Here is a 12,104-nt window from a genome sequence, read left to right on the forward strand (position 1 = left end):
GCTTTAGAAATCCCTGTGAGCATTTAGATGCTGAAAGATGCAAGAGTGTGGCTGGACCCTGGGAGAATACGTCCCTGAAACCAACTGGATGATGTTCTGTGTCAGCAGAGAGGAACGCAGGAGGTAAATATCTCCGCTGGTTCCTTACTGTCCGAAGCCTGGCTGTGTCTTGAGTGTGTCCTGGAAGCCAGTGCAGGAGCTCCTGAAGTTATTTATGAGTTACCAAAGAATATCTGCGAGTTGCATCTATGTCTCCTGTTAATAAGCAGGAGTAGATTTTTCACAGGGTTATCCCAGCTGGAGGTGACACTAACAAGTTGGAGAGCGGGCCCTATGCCCCCAGTACCTTTTTATTGTTGGCTCATTATGTCAGGAGCTACCCAGATGGGTCTACAGGTCACTGGCTGGCATTTGGGGAGAAGTGGCACATGTGGGGGAAGTGGTGGTGTGCTCAGAAGGTGGAGAAACAAGGTGGTGCACAAACACTGTCCTCTGAAAATGTATGAGGGAAAGCAGTTGTCTTCAGGGTGAGATGTTTTGTGCTGCTGATGACAGAAGAGTGTTGTTGATTCCAGAGGAGAAAATGATGGGTGAGCTCTGAGGGAGTAGCCTGAGCTCTGGAAGGCTCGGTTTGCTGCCGGAGTTGACGTACTAGTTCACAGACTTTGTTATACTGTGCCTGACCTGCTTTTATTTTGGTGGAAGAGGTAGAAGGTGAGGAGGAACACGACGTACCACGTTGAATCGCGGCGCATTGTCGTGCACCTGCGGCAGTGGACGGTGCATCTGCAGCGTGATCCTGCTTGGGGCCGGCTGCTGCACCAAAGCACATACTGGTGTGCTCAGAGAACAAGAGTTGTAGCTGAGCAGATCTGCCTTATCCTACCTGGTTTTGGTCCTGGTGGAGAGGGAGATGAGAGCAGAGAAAGATCTTGCTTGGTTGCCTTGAGAAAAGCAAAAGAGCAAAGTGGAAGAGCAAACCCCACAGTATGATGACAGGGTGTATAATTAGATATCAAAGATAATAAGCTGTCAAAAGCTCTAGGAGGCAAGAAGGATGGGGAGCATGTATCTTGGAACTGGAAGGGTTGTCTCCAGTCAGTTTGGAGAACCTGACATCTCAGTTAGGTTTGATGTTCTTGGGGTGGGGGTCAGACAGAAAAAACCTGTGCGGAGCCCTCCCCACTGGGAGGGAGCAGGGAGCAGTGGAGGCATATGCCCCTGCTTGGAAAAGCTTCAGCTGAAGCAAAGAAGCTGTCTGTGACTGCGCTCGTAGAAACACATCAGCAAAAAGCCTGTCAATAAAATTTGAAACCAGCATCGCGGCTATCTTTCCTCTTGGATGATCTCAAGCTAGTTGAGCTGCAGACTGAACTCTTTGCTGTACAAGTGCTTGTGCTGGTCCAGGCTCAATTCCTTCTCTGGAGGGCTTAGGGCAGGGTGTCAGCCCCGTTGGGGCTGTAGGGAACTTTGTTGGTCTTCCCTTTCCACAGTGGTCTGAACTCCCAGTGCTGCCCACCTTCAGGTACCTGCAGATCTCCCTTGGCGAGGACACTAATGACTTCTGATTTTTGAGGGCCAAGGAGTAGAGTAGTGAGAGCATGTTCCTACTGCTCCTCCTCTAACTCGCTACCTCTCAGGTCCTGTCAGTTCTGCCAAGTAGCAGCTCTAGGAACAAATGTTCTGCCACCTCTGTGTTGCATCTTGGGCGGTTAGGAAACGTTCTGTGCCTTGTGTCCCCCACCCAGCTAGAGGTAGCTAACGGTTGGACCACACTGGTTAATTTTCACTTCTCCTTGCTCATCGGATGGGGAAATCACAGGCTCCAGGACAGTGTAACAAGAATGAGCGTGAGCTGCTCTAAGTCACTGATGCTAGAAGACTCAGCTCATACAGCCTGGCACTTAATCTGGAGAGACCAGAAGGGATGTGATCAACTCAAAGTTTTCTGTTTGCTGATACTCCCTGTTTACCTTCCCCCCCCCCCCCAGCTCCTAGGAACCAGGTGAGGAGATGCGTAGCTGTCTGCAGGTGTTGCTTGCTGGCACTTGAGATGGTTCAGATAAACCTGGTGACAAAGTGTAGCCTGCGAATTCATGATGGGGGAGAGGAGATGCATCCCTTTGACAGGGTTTCTCTGTTCCGTTTCTGTGCAGCCATGCTTGTGCATCTCTGTTGCTGTAGAAACAGTACGGATAGTAAACAGTATGAGCTGGCTGTCCAGGGACTCTGAATCCCTGTAGAAGTTCCAGGAAGCTGAACTGGAGGAGGTTTTGGGCTGGGATCTGCCCGGGGTTGCAGTCTGGTAAGAAGAGGGAGGTGGGTTTACGCTTGTGCAGTAGCCTGATGGGGAGGTGCACTCTCTGTAGCGCTTCCACCCAGGTTGGGTGCCTGGAAGGGTGCAAATCTGGGTGGCGTCCTTGCTGCCAGAAGAGCTGAGATGTGGTTCTTGGCGCTGCATGTGATGTGCTTGTGTGAGTGAGCAAGCTGGGGCAGGGTGGCAGGACTGGCAACTTTTACTGCTGTCAGCTGGGACAGGTCATGATGATGACGTGAGTGGAGTGGTAAACTTTCCTCCCTACAGTACATAAAACACTGGCTGCTTTTTGTCTTTCCCTGGATCTTTTTAGCCATCACACTGTACACTAACAAGAGTTTTAAAGCTGCCCCACAGACACAGACCTCGCACCCTTTTATGTCAAGGAAGAGGCTCTGAGGTGTGATCATCGTCTGTGGTTTTTGTTAGCGCTGGTCTGGGAACTGACTGCAGAATTGTGTTGTCATGTCTTAGCTGGTCCTGACAGAGTTTGGGAGAAGAGGTTGCTTGATAAAAGACACCGAGGGAAGGATCAGGATGTTGCTTGATAGAACCGTTATCTAGAGAAGCAGATCCCACCCAGTGAGGCACATTCTCACTGCAAGTGTGGTGTGCAGAGGGGATGGTCCTTTTTGATGTTGCTTCTTACTTTGCCTAACTTTTCATGAGGCAGCAGTGAAAGTCTGCAGGGCGAGAGGAGAGGCAGTGCTGCAGAACTTGGAGAGACAGTGAAGCAAAAGCTGGAGGAACAATCAGAAGGCTGAAGAGCGGAAAAGCGTATATTTGTTTAATTAAAAAAAAAAAAAAAAGGCTGGCCTGTGTTGTTCAGTCCAAGAGTGCTCTGCTTCCCCCTTGCTCTCCCATGTACCCCTGGCTCTCAGGAGCTGTAATCTTGGGATCAAGCTGCTGGAAGTGGAAAGGAGAGGGCTGAAAGCGTGTGCTCCTTTAGGGTTAGACTGCCTTAGCATCTCTAATTTGTTGTGTGTAAATATTTCCATGTGTCACTGAGCCCCTTTGCCCCATTTGGAGTAAGGAAGGGGCAAGTACTGGGCTTCTTGTGGAGCAAAGGGGGAGGGAGTGCATGCAGTGATGATGTAACAGTGCAGAGTACAGAGGAAATAATCCTTCCTAGTAGATGGTTTCACACACTGTCCATGTTCTTCCCAATGGTTTGGGTTGTTTTCCTTCTTTGTAAGCATCCTAGGCCCTATAGCCTGCAATTCAGGCAGCCCGTTGCTATTCTCTTTAAGGGACAGTGTCAGCTTAGCAGGAAACAAACCCCAAAGCTTCCTGTGCTTTTGCTGTCCAAGTACTCCTGTGGTCCAGCTTTGTTCAGTTTGTGTGATGAGACAGAACTAGCAACAGGTTTCTACAGAGCTGAGCTGGGACGCTGGGAAATTTGGAGGGTGAGCTCTTTCCCACTGAAAAATCTGAGCTAAGTCCTCTGAACTCCCACCATGTTGTGGACAGAGAGGTGCTCTGCCTGTCCCAGTAAGGAGTGAAGTTGTGTAGTGCTGACCTACTAATGCTAGATCAGCTGCACCTCTGTCCCCAAACGCGGGTGGCTCCATCTGTCCCTTGGGCTGGCTCTGCTGAGTCTCTGCCCCGTGGTCTGTGTGGGCTCAGAAACCTGGAAGTTAATGGTAAACTGTTAAGCCTGCTTTTTTGGAGAAGTTTTGGTCTATTTTGTTCCATTTTGGGGATGCTCTGTTGCCTTCCTGTACAAAGCAAAAAGGAGGTGGTAATGTCAGAGGCTGACTGTGTGGCACGTGTGCTAGGGACACCTTGGCAGGGGAAGGACTCTACACAGCAGATTTTTTACTTGGATTTCTTCTGGTTTGGAAGGGGTGGGAGGTAATTAAAGGGACTTGGAAGAATTGATGGTCCTTCATGAGCTTCCTCAAGCTCACAGAATCCAGGCAGGGTTTGTCCAGGTATCAGGGTGCTATGGCTGGTGGTGGGTGCGGGCAGTCTGAGGGTTGGTAGTGTCATAAAAACTAGTTGGGACAGTGGCTGTGAAATGTGCTGCAGGTGACTGGAGTGAGAAGCCGTATCCTTTCCTAGGAGCAGCGTTTCCTTATTGGGACTGTTGCCAGACTTGCCCATCTGTGATCTGATCTAGCATGTTCCTCTGTCTCATGGTTCTGCCGCTGTGGCTGGTCAGTGTGTGGTTTAGCAGCAGCTGCTGGAGTTCTCCTTGGCCCGTTGGTGCTGTTTCCCCACCTGCCTCTTTCAGCCTTGCTCCAATTCCCCAATTACTCCTTGTGTACATCCAATTTTATAACCAAAAGTGCAAACGAAAGCGTTCTCCCTGCTCACTCTGAAACGCTGCCAGCCCTGCTCGTGATAGGAATCCCTCCTGGAGCTGTGAAGCCTGGAAGGGCTCCAGTTCTGTGTAGATCCTGTTCACTCCTCAGCCTGGTGCTTTGAGTCTGTCTTTGTCCAAGCATGTGCAACCTGGGATACACCAGTTCTGCTCTCCAGGTTTTGAGAGAGACAGGAGAGGATATGGGGCATTAAACCTGGGTTAAACCTGCTGGGTTAGTTCTTGGGTTCCTCTTGTGAAACCAGGTAGCAAAGGAGTGAGTTTAGTACAGCCGTCTTGTCCAGATAGTCGTCACTGGTGGATAGGGCACAGAGAGCTGCTAAAATTAGACGCCTGCTAGCTTGTCCTGGTGTCGGCCGGCCTCCAGGCTTGCACTGAGACAGATATGGCCACTGACAGGTTGTCCTGGGGCTCTTGCTTGGGGGATTATGGCCTTTTTCAGATCCTTCTGTGGTGTCTCCTTCTAGCTGGGGGAGCAGGGAGCCCAGGACCACTTTATTGATCATCTTTGGGGCGCTGGCAGTTCTTTGGTAAAGCAAATGGCTCTGCAGAGCCACAATATTAACAGAATGACATGGGCCCACTGCTGTAGGACCCTTTGTACCCCCAGGATGATGGGACGTGTTGTGGTTTTAGTTACTGCTTCCTGTGCTTGGGAGGAAGAGGAGCTGAGGAGAAAGTGAAGTGATTGAAGGTGGGGAGGCACAGAGGACTGTGGGCAGAGAGAAACACAAGTAATGTGCTTGTATGGACCAGAGCTTGGAGCCTACCCCAGGAACTGAAGTGGGAGGTGCAGGTTTGGAGCAGAGGCATACAGAAAGGAAAAGCTCTTGTGCTTAAGATAAGCAGTAACCTGGCAGACTGCTGACTGGATGTCGTAATCTTTGTGCCTTGGATCTTCATGCTGTATCTGAAAATAATTACAAGGGAGTGTCTTCGCTGCGTAGTCAGCTCTGGTATTGGCACCTGCTCTGCCCTGGGTCTGTCCGGCAGCGGCTTTGCTGCTTCCATGCTTGTCCATCCTCCTGCCAGGGGTTGCCTTTGCCTTGTGCCTTCCCAGGGAAACGGGACCTCTTCCCACTGATATAACGGATCTCACTGACCTTTGCGGGGTGGCTGTTAGCCGCTGGCGGATCTCAGCACGGCGTCTTGCCACAGGTACTCACTCAAGATTAAAACACCCATCAACCGGTTTGGATGTTGAAGGTCTGGACTTAACCTAGACAAGAGCTATAGCTGCTTGCTGTAAAAGTACGTGAGAAGTTAAGCTCGTAAACTGAGGAGAGTTAAGCTTGTTGGTTTATTATCAGTTTGGATGCATTTCAGCAAAGTAAACCTACAGAGCGATGGGTGGCTAGGAGGCACCCGATGAGGAAGGGGAGAGATCCACGGGTAAGTCACACTGTTCTGTACATATGCTGGGAGCCAGGTAGAAGTTACAATACCTGCAGCAAGGGCAGCTTGAAAGAAGGGAGTTCAGAAACAGGAGTGAAACTTCACTTCATTCTTCATGTCAACATCTTTCCTCTAAAGGAGTAAGGGAGGGTTGTGGGAGACTTCAAACCAGGCAAGCTACTCTGGAAACACAGCAGACAAAGAGGAGGAGACACAGGGGAGGGAAAAGTGAGGGGTGCTCTGGTCTCCTGAAGTGGAAGAAAGTTGTGGCATTGCAGGAGGAGGCTTCCTGGGGACTGGGAGATGGAGATGTTGGGAGATCAGGGAGGGAATGGCAGCAGACAGAACAGGAAGTGACTAAAATACTGTGGTGTTTGTTGGTTTCACTCTGTAAATATGTGAGGCGCTCTCAGAGAAAGGACGACTTGTTCTTTTTTTCAAATGTGACCTTGTACTTGTTCTTCTCTCAAAAAAAAAAAAACCCCACAGGAGAGTAGTCTTCTGGTTCCCTTCAGCTGACTGTCAGTTCCTTTGCCATTAGAGGTAGCTGTGCGCCATCGAGGGAGCGCTTGCTGCTGGAGAGATGTGTCCGAGGAAGGGTTTTGAAGAGTACCGCTGTGGAGCTGCATGAGGCACTTCCCCCGGCATCCTTGGGAGAAGGAGACTGCAGGTGAAAGGATCAGAATAGAAGGGCTAGCACTGAAGCTGTCTGCAGGATTAATATTCATGCTTCCTATTTCCTACACTAATTGAATGGTACCCAAGAGGGCCAGAAAAAAATGGTGAAGGACAGCTATCTTAGATGAGAATTGCTGGCTGGCTGGTGTTGGAGGATGAATAAACTGCTTTTATCTTGACCCTGCCTGACACAGAGAAAGGCTTTGGACTGCTTGTCAGTTCTTCCTTAGTAAAACTCATCAGGATGAGAAATGTCTGAATCCTAACACAGATCACAAAGCTGAAAAAAGGCAGTATTTATATATTGCTGCCTAATGCTGAACACTGAGGTTATCCAACAGGAATATGTGTAATGTGCCTGACTCTTATCCCTTACTTTGCTGGGGCTGAGCTCCACCTGGGACATTCTGATGGATGGCAGTTTTGGAGGTGTTTCCTGATCTCCTTTTTGGAAGTCGTGCATCCCTGGCTGAACTGAGAGTTGACACTGGAAGAAATCCCAGTAGCGGAGCCACTCCTGGGCAGAAGCGGTCTTAGCCTAAGAGCCCCGGGCTGTGACTTGCTGATATGCTCTGGCGAGGCCTGCCTGCATGGGGTTGCACCAAGAAACAGAAAGAAGAGTTGGGAAGGCTGTAGCAATCTGCTGGGAAGGGGTACTCGGCCAAGACCAAGCCCTGGCACGGGCTGTGGGACAGAGGTAACCAGCTTTCCCTAGGAAGAGATGAAATTGTGCCGTAGGAAGGATTTGTGCAGCTCTCACAAAGTGTGTGCTAGTGGAAAAAAATTAGTGTGTCGTGGCTTTGCATGTCTCTTGCCCTTTGCAGGTGTCGCCTGTAGCCAGTTATTTAACCAGGTAGCAATTCCCTGCGTGGCAGGTGAGAACCAAAGCACATCAGAGAAGAAAGGGGTCTTGGAGTGTCCCTACACAAGCCCTGGGCTTGTGCACTGACCACATCTGTCCTCAACAGAGATTCAATTTGGGGAGCTGGGGAGCTGTGGTTTGTGTAACTGTGCTGTGAGGAAGCTGCAGACTCCAGGAGGGGAAAACTCTGCTGCAGGGATTTGCCCAAAGTCCCAGCAGATGCTGCCTCTCCCAAAACACACGCTTGGAAGTGCAGAAGCTTTTCCTTCCTCCTGTCTGCTTTGCACACACTGAAATATTGTTTTTCCCCACCCGTCCCAAGACAACAATGACATGAAAGCGCTGTGGCCCCAGCCGAGTACACGAGAGGCGTTGTATAACTGATGGGAGCTATTTGTATTGTGACAGCGCTTTTGAGTCCTCAGCCATGACTGGGATCCTATTCTCCTACATACTGTGCAAATTAGGAGGCCAGACTCTTCCCTGCCCACAGGAACAAGCAAAGCTGATCTGGCTGGGAGTGTGGAGGGAGTTTTGTGGCTGATGCTTTGCTGATGACAAGAGCATTAGACTTTGGAATTTGCTCAGCTGGAGGAGGCAGTCCCCTTCCTTCTGTGTTCTGCATCCCTGTTTCCCTGTTGCAACGGGATTCGAGTTTAAAGTGTTTCTGCCCATTTCCTGGTGTTTGCACCTTTGCGGTGTGGCTGCATTCTGTTTGCCTCAGAGGCTGTGCTGTGAAGGAGATCAGGGAGAAGAGTGGGAATGGTTCCCTGATCCCACAGTGCAGATCCATGGGTGGATCTAGCTGGAGTAAAGTGAAGTTTACATTACTGCTGTTCCATGTAGTGTGAGTCCACGGTCGGTTGGGCTGGTAGAGCGGCATCCTCTGAAACGTTGTGTTTCTTTGGTCATAAAGCCTCCAAGTTTTATTAGTGAGTGACCACATCTGCTGCATGTTCATGTAGGGTAGGAGTGGGATCTGTCCTCAAAGCCGTAATTTGTGCTCACGATTAATGAACACAAAGTGGTTTTGTGGCCCAAATGCCAAATTGGAGTGACTGGGCACCAGAGCTAGCATCATGCGAGTAAGCAGCAGCAATGGGGCACAGGGAGGGAGCGGGAACTCCGCTGCGTAGCATCTCTAGCGGTTTACCCCGGGTCGGTCAGTGCTGGTGGGTTTGTACCACCAACATGAGTGCAACATCTGCCCATGGCACCAGTGGGATCTGGATCAGGCCTGGCCGTGTGGTCACATTTCTGTTAAATTAGCTGGCCTACACAATCCAGAGCCTGGGCTGGCTTGGTGCCACTTCCAGAAGGACAGACAATGCCTGATGTGGCACACAGTCTAGCAGGGCAGTAACTGTGTCCACTCCAGAAGGAAATCTTACGGGGAGCTGTCAGACTGAGCTTGCACTGGGTTAGTACCCAGTTGTGTGGCTGCAGCAGTCTTGGTCAGGGGCAGGCTCCCAAGGATGCTTGTTCAGCCATGCCATAGTTACACTTAAACCATGTAAAACTTCTGTGGATCGCCCTGTCTTTCCTGTCCTGGCAGTAGCTGTAGGGAAGTGCCTAGGAGCAAGCCAGCTAATGCCATCTGACATTCTGCTGGGATAAAGGAAATCTGGGCAGGTCAGCCAGACACCAGGGTCCCTGCGAGGTGACAGCAGAGGAGGGAGTTTCCCATTATGTTGGTTATCTACCTACATGGTGCATTTGTACTGTACCTTGCTGCTACCTAGTGTTTCAGGCTGCTGGTGTCCTTGGACAAGGGCTGTCAGCTGCTCTGTGCTGCTCTTTACTGTGAGAAATGTCTGCTTGAAACAGAGCTGCAGCAGCTCATCACACCTCTGGCTGGAGCTGCGTTCCAGCCCAGGTCTCCCGAGGTGAGAGGTTCGTGGTCAAGCAGAACATGCCAGAGTTTCACCCCAATGCAGTAACTCCTGTTGTGTAGCCCTGAAATATCATTTATACTTCCAGCCTGGGCCCCAAATATAAAGTTATTAAGAGGCTAATTTGAATGTAGCCTCTTCTTACCAGCATTTAGCATGCCAAACCTTTTTCATCTTGGAGGTTTTATACCCAGTGAAGGCAGGAGAGCTGCTTTTCTTCAAACCTGCCAACTAATAGCGAGTATCTGGAGTAAGGGAGCGGGTCAAAATGCAGACCAGAGCCTGGTCCTGCAGTGTGCCACCACCCACCTGATCCCAAAGCAGGCGAGACCCAAGGACTACAGCGCCCAGCATCCTCTGCTTCATTGTGCACAGCCTCTAATCGACAGAAACCTGCCTGCTGGAGCCAGTAGTCCTAAGCCTTGTTTCCTAGACTTACCCGGGAATGCGGGTAAGTGAAAAGCTAATCATGCTGGAAGGCTATTAGCATGCTCGACTGGATGAGGTGTGCCTTGAACTTCCCTGGTATGGTTTAGTAAGGAGTAAGATACCTGCAAAACAGTCTCTGGTAGCTGGCGTCCTTACAAGAGGAGTTGGAGGTGTCCCAGTAGGAACTGCAACAGGCAGCTGATGTGTGACAGCGTCACAGAGCAGGATCTGAGACATGTGTCAGCTGGACAGAGCCTGCACAGCTAAGGGTCCAAACAAGCACGAGGAAGCACCATGACCTCTGCTTCTTTCTCTGGAAGTGTAGAAATATAAAGGGGAAGCTACAAATCGTGTTCCCTTGGCATGTTTGCCCACATGACCTAAGCCTTCCCCACCCTCACTCGGCGCTCTTCAGGGCAGAAGTGATTTGAAATGGTTCTGGGATGGGAATTGTGGCTGTCCACAAATGGGGCTGTTTAAGCACCTCCAGCAAAGGTGAGGAAGGGTCTGTGGGTGTACATGGAGCTGGAATCTGTTGGATTCATACACTGACCAGCCAGGAAAGTGTGTCTGCATCCTGCCTGGCAGAGCTTGGAGTGTGTTTTGTCAGGGCTCGCAGCAGCGAGCGGTGCTTCCTGAAGCAAGCGCTGAGCTGGGCGGATCGGTGATGGGGAGAAGGGCGGGTGCTCTCGGTGTTCTGGCACCCAGAGGTGAGCGCCTGGCCGCTGTTGTGCATGCTGTGCTGCCTGTGGGAGTTCAGCAGGGTCTCCCGTGGGTTAAGAGGAGCAGAGATGTGTGGGAGCTGGTGGTGCAGCTTCCTGCCCCCCCAAAGGTGGGGCCAGCACCGCTCTGCCTGCTGGTGCTGAGAGCCCAGGACACCCACACAAGGTTCTTGGCTGACAGCAGATACCTGCTCCATCCTTTCTCACCATGGGCATCGTGCCATGGTGGCTGTGCTGGGGCCATCGGGCTTCAGCCCTCCCAGGCAGCTCCTTTGGACTGTTCCAGACAGGAGACTTTGCCGTGGGGCGAGGGTTGCAGATGGGGGAAGAGACTCCCTTCCTCCCAGGAGCTGGAAGCCTGGCCCAGCCCCAGTTAGCTGCTGGGTTTCGGCAGAAGTGCTGGGTGCCGGAGTGATGCTCTCAAATGCTGGCCAGCCTGCCTGGGATGGGGGGGGACTGCATTTGAAACGGGCCTTTCCCAAAATGCTGGGGCTTTCCAGCAAAAACTGAGCATGAGGCTCACTCTCATGTATCCCTAAATCCTGTCCAGGGCAGGCCCCCTCTCCACTGCACTATTATAAAACTGAGTACTACACAGTGTTAACCGATTCAGTGATTTTTTTTGTTTTTTTTAAGGGAAAGGGCTTTATAAGGTGGCCTCACCCTCCAATATAACACAGCCAGGTGCTCTTCTCCCAGTAATACCTCTACATCTCTAACTTCAAGCTCTGGTGCATCTCCTGGAAAGAGCCAATCTCAGTCTGGCCCTTGCAGTGTGAAATGCAAAGTGTTCCCCAGGAATATGGCACTTGGCTTCTGCTGGTGGCACCTCCATCTGTCTTTTTTTAATGCATGGTTATGCATTTATACAAGTGTGTGTTGAAGTGTGTCTGTAATTAAAGTAAGTTTTATCTTTGTATTGTTAAAAACAGTAAAAGAAAGTACCCCCACTTGCTATCCAGCTTTAGTGGGTGCCTTAAGACAAGAGACTGCAAACACGCAGCCCTTTTTCCAGATTGCTCCATCGTTGGGGCTGTTTGAACAGGTCCTGGGAGAACTTTGCTTTCAGGATACTTAGGGAGAGGTAATCTGCTCTGCCTTGATGGCAGGGAAACTACTTGAGAATTGATCAGCCTTCTTGAAAGTGTGAGGATGAAGTTATATGTTACGAGGGGGGAAAAAGTCCCTTTTCAAAACAAGTGTCCCCACATGCTCCAGTACTGGTTGAATTAATTAGTTTAAAAAGTATCTTTAAAGCAGTGCATCTGTAGGAGGGGGTCCTTTCTCTTTCACTGGTGCTGTTTAAATAGATAAGGCCAAAAAGAAGAGAGGGACAAGCAAAACAATGTAATGATTGGACTGATGGATGGCTAATACTACCTGGAAAGTACCCCAGGTGTGTTTGATTCAGCTATCATAGTGTGTGAAAGGCTGGGGGAGCAGCCAGGCAGGGGGTTAAGGGGAAGGTGAGTGAGACCAAGCT

General features: G+C 50.5%; 1 protein-coding gene across 2 annotated transcripts in view; it reads left to right on the top strand.

Moving 5' to 3' along the window:
- KDM2A (lysine demethylase 2A) overlaps positions 1-12,104 on the top strand; it is a 53,402-nt gene that overhangs the window by 8,483 nt on the left and 32,815 nt on the right. The window contains exon 1 of one of the 2 annotated variants that reach the window (XM_074842693.1): positions 7,403-7,413. The exons of the other annotated variant lie outside the window; for it this stretch is intronic. The gene's annotated coding sequence lies outside the window, so the exon portion shown is untranslated. Of the gene's footprint in view, positions 1-7,402; positions 7,414-12,104 lie in introns of those variants that run through there. 2 annotated transcript variants of the gene reach the window in all.

Source organism: Strix aluco, chromosome 16, assembly GCF_031877795.1.
Source record: "Strix aluco isolate bStrAlu1 chromosome 16, bStrAlu1.hap1, whole genome shotgun sequence".
Taxonomy (NCBI): domain Eukaryota; kingdom Metazoa; phylum Chordata; class Aves; order Strigiformes; family Strigidae; genus Strix; species Strix aluco.